This window comes from Alnus glutinosa, chromosome 1 (assembly GCF_958979055.1).
Source record: "Alnus glutinosa chromosome 1, dhAlnGlut1.1, whole genome shotgun sequence".
NCBI lineage: Eukaryota > Viridiplantae > Streptophyta > Magnoliopsida > Fagales > Betulaceae > Alnus > Alnus glutinosa.
The window spans coordinates 18,708,395-18,722,425 of record NC_084886.1 but is presented as its reverse complement, the minus strand read 5'-3'; the positions used below and the strand labels follow the sequence as shown (position 1 = coordinate 18,722,425).

General features: G+C 33.4%; 1 long non-coding RNA gene across 1 annotated transcript; it reads left to right on the top strand.

Annotated features, from left to right (window-relative positions):
* Positions 1–3,502: 3,502 nt before the first annotated feature.
* On the top strand, positions 3,503–10,591 carry LOC133858639 (uncharacterized). The gene is made up of 3 exons (XR_009898540.1): positions 3,503–4,041; positions 8,725–10,114; positions 10,211–10,591. It is a non-coding gene; the product is annotated as an uncharacterized LOC133858639 (long non-coding RNA).
* The last annotated feature ends 3,440 nt before the right edge of the window (positions 10,592–14,031 follow it).

Sequence of the window (14,031 nt, the reverse complement as noted above, 5' to 3'; positions counted from 1 at the left end):
AAGATATATCCTAGAGATGCAGTATACAGACTATAGTTGATACGTCTACCAAGAAAGCTAAAATTCTCGCATGCTATGAATTTACTACACAGGCATGATGGATGAGACATTTTGTTAAAAGTCTCAATATTGTCAATTTTATAGTTAGATCATAAAGATATTCTGCGGTAATTCTACTATAGTTTTCTTTTATAAGAATAAAGAGTTTAAGTAAATCGACATCAAGTATTTCAGTACGAGAGATAACATTAAGAGACAAAAATGGTTTATTGAGCATATAAGTACTGAATTAATGATTGCGGATCCCATGACTAAAAGTTTATCGATAAAGAAAGTATAAAGTCATGTAGAGTATGTGAGACTCATTAATTCATTTTTTACTTGGTTTGTCTCTATTTGGTCTATAGACATGAAGTTATTATAATAAAGATTTTATGCATATTTGTTATTTTATTCATGGAAGTAACGACCTAATTTTACAATGGTTTTACAACCATGATTCATGTGAAACGCTTCTTATCTGAGTAGGAGGATTTCATAAGTGATTGGCCAAACTAAAGAATCTAATACCATAAGGTCATGTGTCATAAAGGCCAAGTGGGAGAATGTAAGATATTATCTCCATACATGGCCTATATGCCACATATACAGTATATATTATATTTAATAAATTAATATAATATACGGTATTACGGTTATGGTACTTTAAATTTAATTAAATTACCGTAATGGAATTGTTTAATTGATTTCATTCAATTAAATATTGTTTCCTTGATGGGAGAAATAATACGGTGTTTATCATATATGAGTGTCCCTAACTTAGCCTATAAATAAATAGTCTATGTACACCATCAGTAAAGATGGCTAAAGGTAAGCCTAGATCCCGTTTTATTTATTTTGACTGCGTATGTTAATTTGGCATAATATGCTTAGTTGTTCTCACAAAGGAAAATAATAAAATACTCTTAAGAAAGAGATTGCACAGGACACTAATCACAAAATCCAAAATAGCATCAAGACATAGTCAATCAGATGGCATTCCTCACAATTTTAACCTTATGCACAGCACATACACAAATTTATCAAGCAACATAAAAATAAAAAATAAAATTAAAAAAAATAAAAAAAGTTATGGGAAATAATAAAATATTCTTAAGAAAGACATTCCAAATGACAATGATCAAAAAATCCAAAACAAAAATCAAAACATAGTCAATCAGATGAGATTCCTCACCTTTTTAGCGTTTTGCATAGCAGAGACACAATTTATCAAGCAACTTTAAAAAAAAAAAGAAAAAAAAAAAGAATATCAATAAAAAAAAGATTGCACATGACACTAATCACAAAATCCGAAACAGCATCAAAACAAAGTCAATCAAATGAGATTCCTCAACAGCATCAAAACAAAGTCAATCAGATTAGATTCCAAACCTTTTTAGCCTTCAGCAGAGCACATACACAATTTAGCAAGCAACTTGAAAAAGAAAAAGAAAAAAAAAAAAAAAAGCACCAAAAAAAATAGTTATGGAAAATAATAAAATATTCTTAAGAACTAAATTGCACTGGAAACTAATTACAAAATCCAAAACAGCATCAAAACATAGTCAATCAGATGACATTCCTCACATTTCTAGCCTTATGCACAGCACAAATACAATTTATCAAGCAACTTAAAAAAATAATAATAATAAACAAAAAGATCAATGAAACAAACAATTATGGAAAATAATAAAATACTCTTAAGAAAGACATTGCAAATAACAATAATCACAAAATCCAAAACATAGTCAATCAGATGAAATTCCTCACCTTTTTAGCCTTCTAGACAGCACAGACACAATTTCTCAAATAACTTAAAAGTGAGAGAGAGAGAGAGAGAGAGAGAGATTAGCGAAAAAAAACAGTTTGGAAAATAATAAAATACTCTTAAGAAAGAGATTGCATAGGACACTAATCACAAAATCTAAAACAGCATCAAAACGTAGTCAATCAAATGAGATTCCTCACCTTTTTAGCCTTCTGCATATCACATAAAAAATTTATCAAGCAACTTAAAAAAAAAAGTTATGGAAAATAATAAAACACTCTTAAGAAATAGGTTACAAAGGACACTAATCACAATACTCTTAAGAAAGAGATTGCACATGACACTTATCACAAAATTCAAAACAGCATCGAAACATAGCCAATCAAATGAGATTCCACACCTTTTTATCCTCTGCACAGCATAGACACAGTTTGTCAAGCAAGAGAATTTTTTAAAAAAAAAAAAAAAAAAAAAAAAACAATTGTAGAAAGTTATAAAATAGTCTTAAGAACTAGATTGCACAAGAAACTAATCATAAAATCCAAAACAGTATCAAAACATAGTCAATCAGATGAGATTCCTCACCATTTTAGCCTTCTTCCCTGCACAGACACAATTTATCTAGCAACTTTAAAAAAAAATTAAAAAAAAAAAAAAAGATTAGCAAATAAAGCATTAATGGAAAATAATAAAATACTCTTAAGAAAGAGATTACACAGGACGCTAATCGCCAAATCCTAACTCATATCTTGTGTAACTTATGAGATATAATACACTGCCCCCCCTCCCCTCCCAAGACAGAACTATTAACCACCTTTACACACGTTAAAACTTTTACTTTTGCTTTTGAGATATGAAACATTGACACCCTAAGACACAATTCTCGACCACCTTTGCCCACATGGCAACTTTCACTTCTTTTTTTTTTCTCTCTCTCTAGAAACAAAACCCTAAAGCTAGCTAGGGGACCACCTTGCCACATGGGCAAGGTGGTCAAGAGTTGTGTCTTGGGGTGGCAAAAGATCATATCTCGTAACTTAAGGACATTACATGTATATGATAAAATCATAAGCAATCAATAGCATAAATGTAAATAGTTTACAATTATAGTCCAATGCTCATTAAATAAATAAGAAATAAAAAAAAAATTCTATTACAATTAAAATATCAAGCAAAACAATTGGAGTTTAGGGCATACTTCCCAACATTACAAAGGCACTTGTTTTGAGCACCGAATAAGCCAATAAAAACCTAATAAAGTATATCTTTAATGTACATTGTCTTTCCAGATAATTCAAATTTCATCTATTCTTACATGACATGTTTACCATGTTTTTCGAGCTAATATATTTCAAAACATTTTGAGTGGGTGCATTGATATAGTATATTATAATTATCTTACCATCCCTCTTCACTTTTTTTTTATTGAACAAGTATACTTTAGTTTTGCTAAAAGTCAAATGTTAAAATAAATAATATCTTGAAATTTTCTCTCTAACCAAAAGTCACTTTACCGTAGAGAGGTCATACTTTTATAAAAAAAAAAAAAATAAATAAAATAAAAAAAAAAAAACAGAATTATTTAACAACATTTGTTTTAATAAAAAATTTTAAGCACAAGGCAATTTAGAACTATTAAATCTTTTGCTCTAACCAAAATCCACTTCACTTGCATATAAATACAAGTGTTTAAGCCTTCATTATCATTTTGAATTAAACTTCAAAATAAGAAAGTTTCTAGAGTGTGAAAAAAAATGATGGTTACGAAAATTGTTAAAAAACTTACGTCAATGATGATGGGGTTGCTTATCCTTATTCTCCTTCGTGTGCACGCCAATGACTTTGCCCCTACCAAATTCTATCTGCCTTCACCTCCCATCCCGCTTCCGTATTCCTCTAGAATTGATGAAGCTAAAAGACCAATGAAAAGATTAATGTATAAGTGCCTTACAAAGGTAGTTAAAGATTGTGAACTACACAAAAAAACATGGCCACTGGAGGACTTAAGATATCAAATTTGTATTAGTGAAGGTTTTGGAAAATGTTTTATTCATGGCATAAATAGTGAATACTCGAGTATGTTTAGAGATTGTATCATGACCGAAGGCAATCGAATATTGGCCTATGGTTCGAAAGCCCGTGTGAGTTGTTTATTGGATTGTTATGAACAACATATCAAGATGCACTCAGATGTCATTCAGATGCAAAATCCTTGAGTTGCAGCTTTTGATCTGGTAAGAGTTTCTAACTACCCTATCTATTTCTCTCTTTTAAAAGCAATGCACATCAACATCCTTTAAGATTCATATGTTATTCCACTGTGTGGATTTTCTCAAATCTTGATCATTGTTTTCAAATTAAATGGTTGATAATTTATCATTTTGGTACTTATTTCTTTTAAAATATGATAAATAATTAGAGGATAAATGTTGTATTGATAGACATGATAAATGCTTATATGAAAAATTCCAAATCATGTTATTTGAAATTAATTGTTGAAATTGAAGAAAGTTACACAACAGATTACCTAGAAATCAAAAACATTAAATATTGATTCTTCTACATGAATGTTAATGTGTGTTAAAATTTTATATTGATATGCCTTTTCTAATTTATGAAATTTGTAATTAGTAATTCTAACACCTAATTAAAGTGATGCCAGATAAATTTTCACCACTATCATAACCCATGATTGTCACTCTTTCTCTTGTACTTAACAAAAGATTGTTCCAATATTTGTATTGATCTAGAGCAATTTCATTTGAATTGCATGATAGTAATTAATTTCAAAGAAACTATTTCTTTGTTACTCTTAGGGGTTGACGTGGTTGTTAGTTAGTTTGTAAGGGTGGTGATGGGTGGTGGTTGGAATACGAGATCTCACACCTCGTCACCAGATCGATGCAAGATCTTGCACCTGCCACTATATTTGGTGATGGGGCCACTAGATCAAAGGGATATCTCCAACCTACCATTAACAAAATGGCATGGGTCGGTCGGGTCAAGAACACTTGTGAGAAATGTTAATTTTGTTACTGACCATTACTAGACCAATAGGTGGAAAATGACCATTTTGTGTAGATTTCTTAGTTTTTTAGGTTGGGTTATGCATTGATTATCATGTCCACTGTAACACTTGAGACAATTAAAGACCAACATAAAATAATAATAAAAAAATATTGATTAAATACGTGTCTCAGTAAGTTTTAGGTTGTGCACGGTTAGGCTCATAGGCATTGGATCAATTGGGAGTTGAAATCTAAGCTTTAAGATAAAAAAAAATTCAACATTAAAGTATTTGGCTGGAACCAAATTGGTTTGGTTCAAATGAAATTAGCATCTTCACGTGTTAACTGATTTTTTTCTTTCTGAAAGAATACAAACGGGCAAGATCAATGAATAATGATATCGTTCGAATGAAAATGACATTGTCATGTGTCAGGAAAGAGTGGGGGTTAGGTGAGATGTGATACCGATGCGACCCTGTGCAGAGCACATTTAGGTTCGAGCGAAGTTCAATATGGTTCGAACCAAATGAACAATACCCAAGTCCAATAGTGAGTCTTAGAGTAGGTTATGCTTTTTGAAAGATTGTATGGAAAAGAAGAGACATAAGGAAAAAAAGCAAAGAAGAGTCTTGAAGAAGAGGAAAACCAAAGGAGAAGCTAAAAGGGGTTAAGTTCTACATGATTTTCCTCCATTTATTTTTAGTTTATATTTTGTTCTATTGACTTTATGTTGATCTTGGCTGATTGGAAGGTTGTGTGAAGTTGTGGTTGTTTGTAAAGGTGAGTTTGTGTATGTGATATTGATTGTATTTGAAATCTTGTGGTTGTGTTGGTTTTGAGATATACATTAGTCGTGTTGTTATATTGAAGTACTATTGATTTTGTTGGTTGTTGTGATGAAGAAAAAAATGGAGAAGATGAGTTAAGGGTTAAATTAGGGTATTTACAAAAGGATGGGCTTTTAACGTTAAAATTTGGGTTTTTGAGGCTTGTGTTATGTAATACCCTGTACTAAAACAGGATTAAGGATACCCTAACTAGTGTCTAAGTGTTTATAATAAAGTTGGATTAGACACAAAATCTTAAAAATGGAAGATAATGAGGTTTTAAACACTTACGAGTAATTCTTTGCGAAAACGAAATGAATGGTAAGTAATAGAAAAATAGGAAAGACGTTTGGTCATCGTCCAAACGATTCATGTCAGTAAATGTCCGGACGATCTAAAGATTGTCTGATTGGTGACAGTCTGCATGTGAATCTCATAAGGCCAACACTGCACAGACGTGGTCGGGGGTATATAAAACCTCCATTATAATGTAATGTCCAAGACATTTTGTAGTAATTAAAATACGAAAACTGAGTAAATAATTGACTAAAATTAATTTAGTGTCATTAAAAATGTAAAGGAATATTTTTAGGTCCAAAGAAATAGAAAAGAAAATAAAATTATAAAAGAAAATAAAATAAAAATGAAATTATAAAAGAAATTAGGAAAGAAAATTGAAAAGAAAAGAAATTAGAAAATAAAATTATATATATATAGAAAAAGGGGGCCTGATGGCCTTTAAATCAAGGCCATATGGCCATTAAGAAAGCATTGGCCAAATGGCCATTAAAATAATAAAATTAAAAAAACTAAAAGAAAAAGAAAAGTCAAAAAAGTTAAAAAAAAAAAGTAAAAGAAAAAAAAAAAAAAAAAAAAAAAAAAAAAAAAAGATAGAAAAGAGGTGCAGGTGCACCTTCCTTCTCAACCAAATGTAAAGGCCAAATGGCCTTTCCAAAGCAGAAGCCGTGCGCCTCTACTATTAAAAGAAAAAGAAAAAAATGGAAAAGGGGTCATTTGACCCGAGAGAAAAAGAAACAGGAATGGAGGATTTTTCCCTTAAGATTTTTCATACAAAAATCATGATTTACGAAGATCCAACCGTCGAAACTCAAATCCGATTTCAGAAACGTGATCTACGAAGCCTGATCTACGTTTCTACCGATTGGTTTGAGGTATTTTCGCAAACTCTTGATCTTAGAGATTTTGGATTAAATCTAAAGATATATGAGTTTGATTTTATGTGTACATAGGATTTGTTGTGAGGAGCTTGCTAAACACTCTCCAAGTGTTGGATTTACATTTGGTGGAATTTTTGGTGAATTTTTTCAAACCCTAACTTTTTGGTATTTAATTCTAATTGAGTTTTTATGTGATTAACCCTTAGTAAAAGCTATTGGGTTAATAATAGTGTTTGGGGTAGTGTTTTATAAATTATGATTTAAAGTTTAGAAACACTAATTTGGGGTTTTAAGTGATTAAAATATAGATCATTAAATTTTGCTAATAAATCAGTAATTGTTGTAAAAAGATTAATGAACATAATATTAAAGTTAATAATATTGAGAAAATATTAGTGAAAATAATTTATAGATTTGTGAATATAATTTGGGATTAATATTTGATGTTATAGGTAATTATTTTAGATGATGATTTTAATGTCTAACCCCAAGTAAATACTTTGGGTTAGTAATGTTTGAGTTTTAGTTAGTGTCTAGAATTTATGGGTAGACGTTTGGAACCCCTATAATTTTTATGGGTTTTCCATGGGTTATCTCTTTGGTAATTTAAGAGCTAAAATATTAGTTTAGTGTTAGAAAAATATTTAGTAATTGTAATGTGTTATTTTTACAGTGGCACATGGCGAGGCATTGACTAGGGAGCTTAATTAAGCTTGTTATCCGCGTAGTCAAGGTGAGTATTCTACTCACTGAGGGACCTTAGGAATTTAGATATATGAATTGCTATGTTTGGTTTAATTGGATGTTAACTCTATGAGGATGATTTGGTATATGAAATTATGAACTATATTGTGAAAATAAAATATGTTGATGAATTGATATTGAAGAATGCATGAGAGTTGTATTGTGAATAGAAATGTGATAATGTAATGATGTAGAGATATGCATGGAACTACATAAGACTAGATAACATGATGTTGGACATATATATGTGATTGAATTATGAATTGTTGAATTGAGAGTATGATGATAAGTTAATGTTGAGACGATTGAAATTGACATGTTTGGAATTGTTGGGGATTGAGTAACATGAAATTATATTATGAATGTGGTATGCGTCGGAAGGAAGATGAATGAGAATAATGTGATTGAGTTGTGGATTGTGGGAATTGAATATGTTATGATAATGGTAGTATATGAGTACTTGGTATACAAGGTAAGCCTAGGGTACGTAGCTCTAGCACTTGTGTGTTGTTTGCTCTGCTGGTATGTGGCTTTACGGGCGGTGTTAAAAGTAAGTCTAGGGTATGTGGCTCTAGCACTTGTGTATTGTTGCCCTGCAGGTATGTAGCTTTACGGGCGGTGTTAAAGGTAAGTCTAGGATATATGTCTCTAGCACTTGTGTGTTGTTTGCCCTGCGGATATATGGCTTTACGGGCGGTGTTAAAGGTAAGTCTAGGGTATGTGGCTCTAGCACTTGTTTGTTGTTTGCCCTGCGGGTATGTAACTTTACGGGCGGTGTTCACAATAAGCCTAGCATCGAAGTGCTAGAACTTGAGAGATGTGTGGTAAGCCTAGCATTGAAGTGCTAGCACACGTGAGATGCGTGCCCTGTGGGTATGTAGCTTTACGGGCGGTATAAAGATGTGTGGTGTATTGTATTGGAAACTGTGATAAGATATAAGAGTGAGATGAATGGTGTGACTTGTACTTAATGATGTGTTATTGTGTGGACTTAATGATTTGAGAATAATATTGATGAATCTTGTATGTATGTATGTATGTTTGCGTGCATTGTTTACTCCGTAGTGAGTCTTATACTACTAAGGTGGTAAACTCATACTTTCACCTGTACAGATGCGGTTAACACCACAACCGTACAGTCTCTGATGCTTTAACTGCAGGTTCAATGGATCTAATGAATGACGTCGTAGCATAGTACCTGGAATGTTATGACTGAAGCCCGACGCGACAGTTATAATGGTTGGACCATGTGTTGTCCACCTTTTGGTAAACTATGTTTATGGCTCGTGTCTCCTGTGACACTTGTATTTATGAGCCAGTCTTTTATTATGTATTTAATAGCTATGTAGAAGCCTTAAACATATAGACATATTAATGGCTCTTTTGTTGTGATTAACTGTTGTTTATAGATGTACCTTCCACTACGTTGATAATGTTATTATGTGTTATCTGCTGCGTAGATGTAACTCTGATTATTAAGTACATGTTATGGACTGTGTACCGTATGTTGGCTGAGCGACATATAGTCGTGCCACTGTGATGACTCATTTTATGTTTTCAAAAAAAAAAAAAATCGGGTCGTCACAATAATCCCTAGATCCCAAGCCTCCCGAGAGAGAGAGAGAGAGAGAGAGAGAGAGAGGAATTCTTGAGGGTTTGAGCTTAAATCTTCTCGTGGGTAAGCCACATACCTCTTTCTTTAGCATATCTCATTTTGTAATACCCCAAAATTTAATTTTTTAGAATGAGAAATCCTAATTTCAAAAGAGGACAAAATTATAATTTTGGAGAAACTTAAGGAAAAAACTGATATTTATCGTGATTGATTTTAATTGGTGATTTTATTTTATAAGGTTTGGATTTACTATAAAGGAGTTAATTGTTGGTTTTAATGTTAGTTGGGGCAAATCTATGATTTAGTGGAACTAAGAGTTAAAAGTGTAACATGAAGACCTAGAAATATCTAGAAATTTTCTACGTGAAAAGTTCAAAAGACCCATTCTGATACTTATCCACTTACATGTAGCCATCCTTATCCCCTCAACAAGATCCTCTTTAGTGGATTTTTAACTAGAGGAGCCGGTCAATTATAACCATGTGAAATTACAAAAATACTCCTAATTATAACGGACTGGCTCCTCTCCCGTTCCTCTCTAACTGGAGAGGATTCTAGTCCCTTTTCTCCCTCTTTCTCATATTCCCTTCCTCTTTCCTTTCTCTTCCACACACCCCACGCCTCACTTCTCTCGTCTCTCTCATTTTTCTCCTTTCATCCCTTTTTTGTAACAGACCGAGTTGAGAGCGAGGGAGAGTTGAGCAAAAAGAGAGCAACAGATAGAGAGAGGCAATCTGAGAGAAGAGACGAGATGAGATGAGCTGGGAGAGAGATCGGGACGCTAAGGGAGAGACATCGAGAGACTGACGCAGAAGAAAGTGTGGAAGATGCCGTGGGTGGCAGACCCGCAACCCAGATCCGTCAAAGCTCAATGACAACCGGGTTCTGGTGCCTTCTTATCACCCAAACAAGGAAATTTGCTTATGGGTAACTAGGTAAATTTCTAGTGATTTTGATAATTGATTCAAGGTGTGATTTGGGTTTTTATTATTTATTTATTTATTTTATTTTTTATGTTTTATTGTGATTAGGTATTGGGTATGGTTGTGATGGAAGGTTGTTTTTATGGGTATTTGTCTATTGTGGGAATGGCTAGGTATGGAGGCTTCTCGATGGTGTTTGGGTTTAGATTTGGGAGGTAATGGCCGATTGGGTTGGTTTATGGTGTTTTGGTTCTTTGATTTCCATTGAGTATTTGAGTTTGCTTGGATTGGTTGAGTTCTTGAGTTTTAGGTGGATTGTGGAAAAGCTTGCAGTGTTTATTATTAGAAACTCAACTCATGAGGACTCTTTATCAAAGGAAATACAAACTTATGAGGACTCTTCATCAACCAAGTCACACGTGGATAACTCTTCAACATAGCAGCATGAGGATAAATACTAAAATGTTATTGCTAAGATAGAATAGAATTCAAATGTACAAATATATCAAGTTAGTTTGATTAGCTATAAAATGTTAATCTCTATATACTTCTCCTAGGTTACAACTATTGTAAACTTTCTATAAATACAAAGCATCACCTAAGGATTATTTGGGATTGTTTAAACAAAGGTTTATTTGTTCGTATATGGTATCAGAGCCTTTTAAGGATTAACATCAGAATTTTTTTCCCATCTCTCATTATGTCATCTACATCCTCTTCCATTACCTCTAGTTCTGCATATCCCCTGCAGCATAGCCACTCGAACCATTTTTCCCCCTTCAAGCTTGGGCGTGAAAACTACGTGGTATGGACTGCTCAAATTGTTCCTTACCTTGAAGGTCACTCCATGTATGGCTATGTCACAAGCGACATCTCCGCCCCTCCTTCTCAAATTGCTTCCTTAGAAAGCACATTTACCACAGCCTTTTTGATCACCAATCCTGCTTACACCGCATGGTATCAACAGGATAAACTTATCCTCAATACCTTGATTTCCACTCATATTGATGCAACCTTGCCTTATGTTGTTGGCATCAAGACATCCCGTAATCTTTGGGTCATTTTGGAGCGCCTCTTTGCCTCTGATTGTCAAGCCCGCATTGGGTAAATCAGGTATCAACTTGCTTCTCTCAAGAATGGATCACTCCCTGTTACTGAATATTTTCAGAAGGCACAATTGCTGGCTCAGGCACTTGCTGCAATTGATGAACCCATGAAAGACTCTACTCTCACCGGTTATGTTCTTGCTGGTTTACCAATGGAATATGACACTCTCTAGTCACTTTGGTTACCACTCATTGGATCCTGTATCCATGGCTGACCTCTATCGTCATCTTCTCACACATGAGCAATGGATTGAAGCTCATCATTCCACTCCTGATTTGTCCATGTCTAGTTTTAATGCTGCTCAACGCCAGTCGTCTTCTCCGTCTACTGACCGTGGAAGTGGTTTCTTCTCCAACTATCGTGGACGTGGCAGGAGTCATGGCCGAGGTTGTGGCTCCCCCTCATATGGTATTTTCAACACCAACCATCCCATTTGTCAGAAGCTTGGGCATACTGTCAACTGCTGCTATAGTTGTTTTGATCACTCATATCAGCAAGCTCCTACTAGTCCATCTGCTGCCTTCTCTGGGCAGTAGGCTGCACCTGATTCTGCTTGGTACCATGATACTAGTTCCACTCACCACATTACCAATGAGCTGTCCAACTTGAACATGCTTGCAGAGGAATACACGGGTACTTATCAGATCTGGGTGGGAAATGGACAAGGTTTGCATATTCAACACACTGGTTCAGCATGTTTACCTTCTAGATTGCATAATTTCTCTTTACAATATCTTCTTCATGTTCATCAAATCCAAAAGAATCTCATCTCTATTTTCAAATTCACTACTGACAATCATGTCTTTGTTGAATTCCATCCCTCTTATTTTCGTGTTAAAGACCTTCGCACACAGAAGCTGCTCCTCCAATGTGATGTCCCGAATATTATTTGTCATTTTTAGAATAAGTTTAAAGGGATATATGACTAAAATTAATTTAACGATTGAAAAACACAATAGGACGCGCAAAGAATATTTTATAGTCCAGAGAAATAAAATAAAGATTTAAAGAAAAGAATGGAAAAAAAAAAATTAGAAAAGAAAAAGAAAATTAAATAAATTTTAATGAGAAATTAAAATAATATATATATATTATATATATATATATATATATATATATATATATAAAATATAAAAGAAGAACGTGGGGTGCACCTGCGCCTCACATTCAATTTAGTGAAGGGCATTAGCCCTTCACCCATCATGGCCACCTAGCCATTTTTCATTAAATGGCCGAATGGCCTCTTTAATAAAGGAGGTCGTGCCTCTTCATTTCTTTTTAAGAAACAATAGAGGCTCATTTTTCATTTTTTCTCTTTTGGATTTTTGTTGAAAAATCACGATCTACAAAGATTCAACAATCCAATCTTAAATCCGACTTCAGTAACGTAATCCTTAAAGCCCGATCTACATTTTGACCGAATGTTTTGAGGTAAATCGCTAAACTCGCATTTTTTGAGATTTTTTATAAATCTTGTAGAAATGAGTTTAACTTGGCGTTTTCTCTAGATTTTGTGTGGTTTGGAGTTGCTAGGAGCTTCCCGAGCATTGGGTCTTGGCATGCTGAATTTTTTGTAAGTTTTCCATAGACCTTAGTTTTTGGGTATTTTGTTAAAATGTTATTTATTGTGATTAACCCTAAGTAATGCTTATGGGTTAGCAATATTGGGTTTAATAAAGTGAATAGAAATTTTAGATAAATGTTTAGGAATTTTAGAGTTTTATGGGTAAATTAGCAATGTGGCTTTTTGAGCAATTCAAAATGCCACCTAGTGTGATTATTAGTTAGAATGCTAATTAACACAATGTATTGTATTTTTAGTGGCACTTTACGGTTGAGCTTAGAGTCGTTTGGATATTGGGAGTACAAACGATCTAAGGTGAGTATTCTACTCACTCAGAAAATATATATTTTTATATGTAATAGATTGATAAAAATATATGTATTGTTTATGAAACCGAACCGACCATATGATGAATTATATGCTTTGAGATAATTTGATTAGTTTCGATTATATTTAAACTATATCAATGATGTTTAAGGAATGATGCAAGAGTGAAATGTGTTGAATTGATTTAAAGTGTTTGAGTATGCTGCGGTTGGGATTTAAATTATGCAAAATTGTTTGAGAACATGTCATGTTGAAACTGTTTATGTTTTATGAAGAAACTATGTTTTGAATGATTTCCAAGTGTTTAATGAAATGTTGGATTTGTTTAGTTTTAAGGGGACATGATTTAGTAACAGCATGATTTTATAGCATGGTGCAGTAGTGAAACATATACTAGTCAGGCACAGAGCATAGAGCATGTAGTATAGAGCATACATGCAATAGCAGTACAACAGTAATAGTATGCAGTAACACAGTTAAACAACAGTTATCAGCATCGTGAGGGACCAAAGCCCCAGTAGACCCAGCTTCATGCATATCATGTATAGCATTGTTTCATGAGTGATGTTTTTATGTTATGAGTAGCTTTTACTGGACATGTTGATATGCATAAGTGTCTTAAATGAAAAGTGCTTATGTATATTTCTATCGGATAGTCGCATGTGTTAAGATGTCATACATTAAACTTGAATGTACATGGATACATGACTGCCCAGGTGCGAGTACTGGCATGTCTATGAGTAAGAAGGTTGACTGTTCTTGTTCTTCAGGAAAGACATGTTAGCATAATTGAGTTTAACTCTAGTGCTCTCATGATCTACTGACATTCAAAGCACGAAGCTGAAATATGATTAGAGATGGTGTTGCGAGTGTTTTGTTGAAGTATGTTATCCTAGTATGGAAGAGTAAGATGCCATGTTTTATTGCTTAA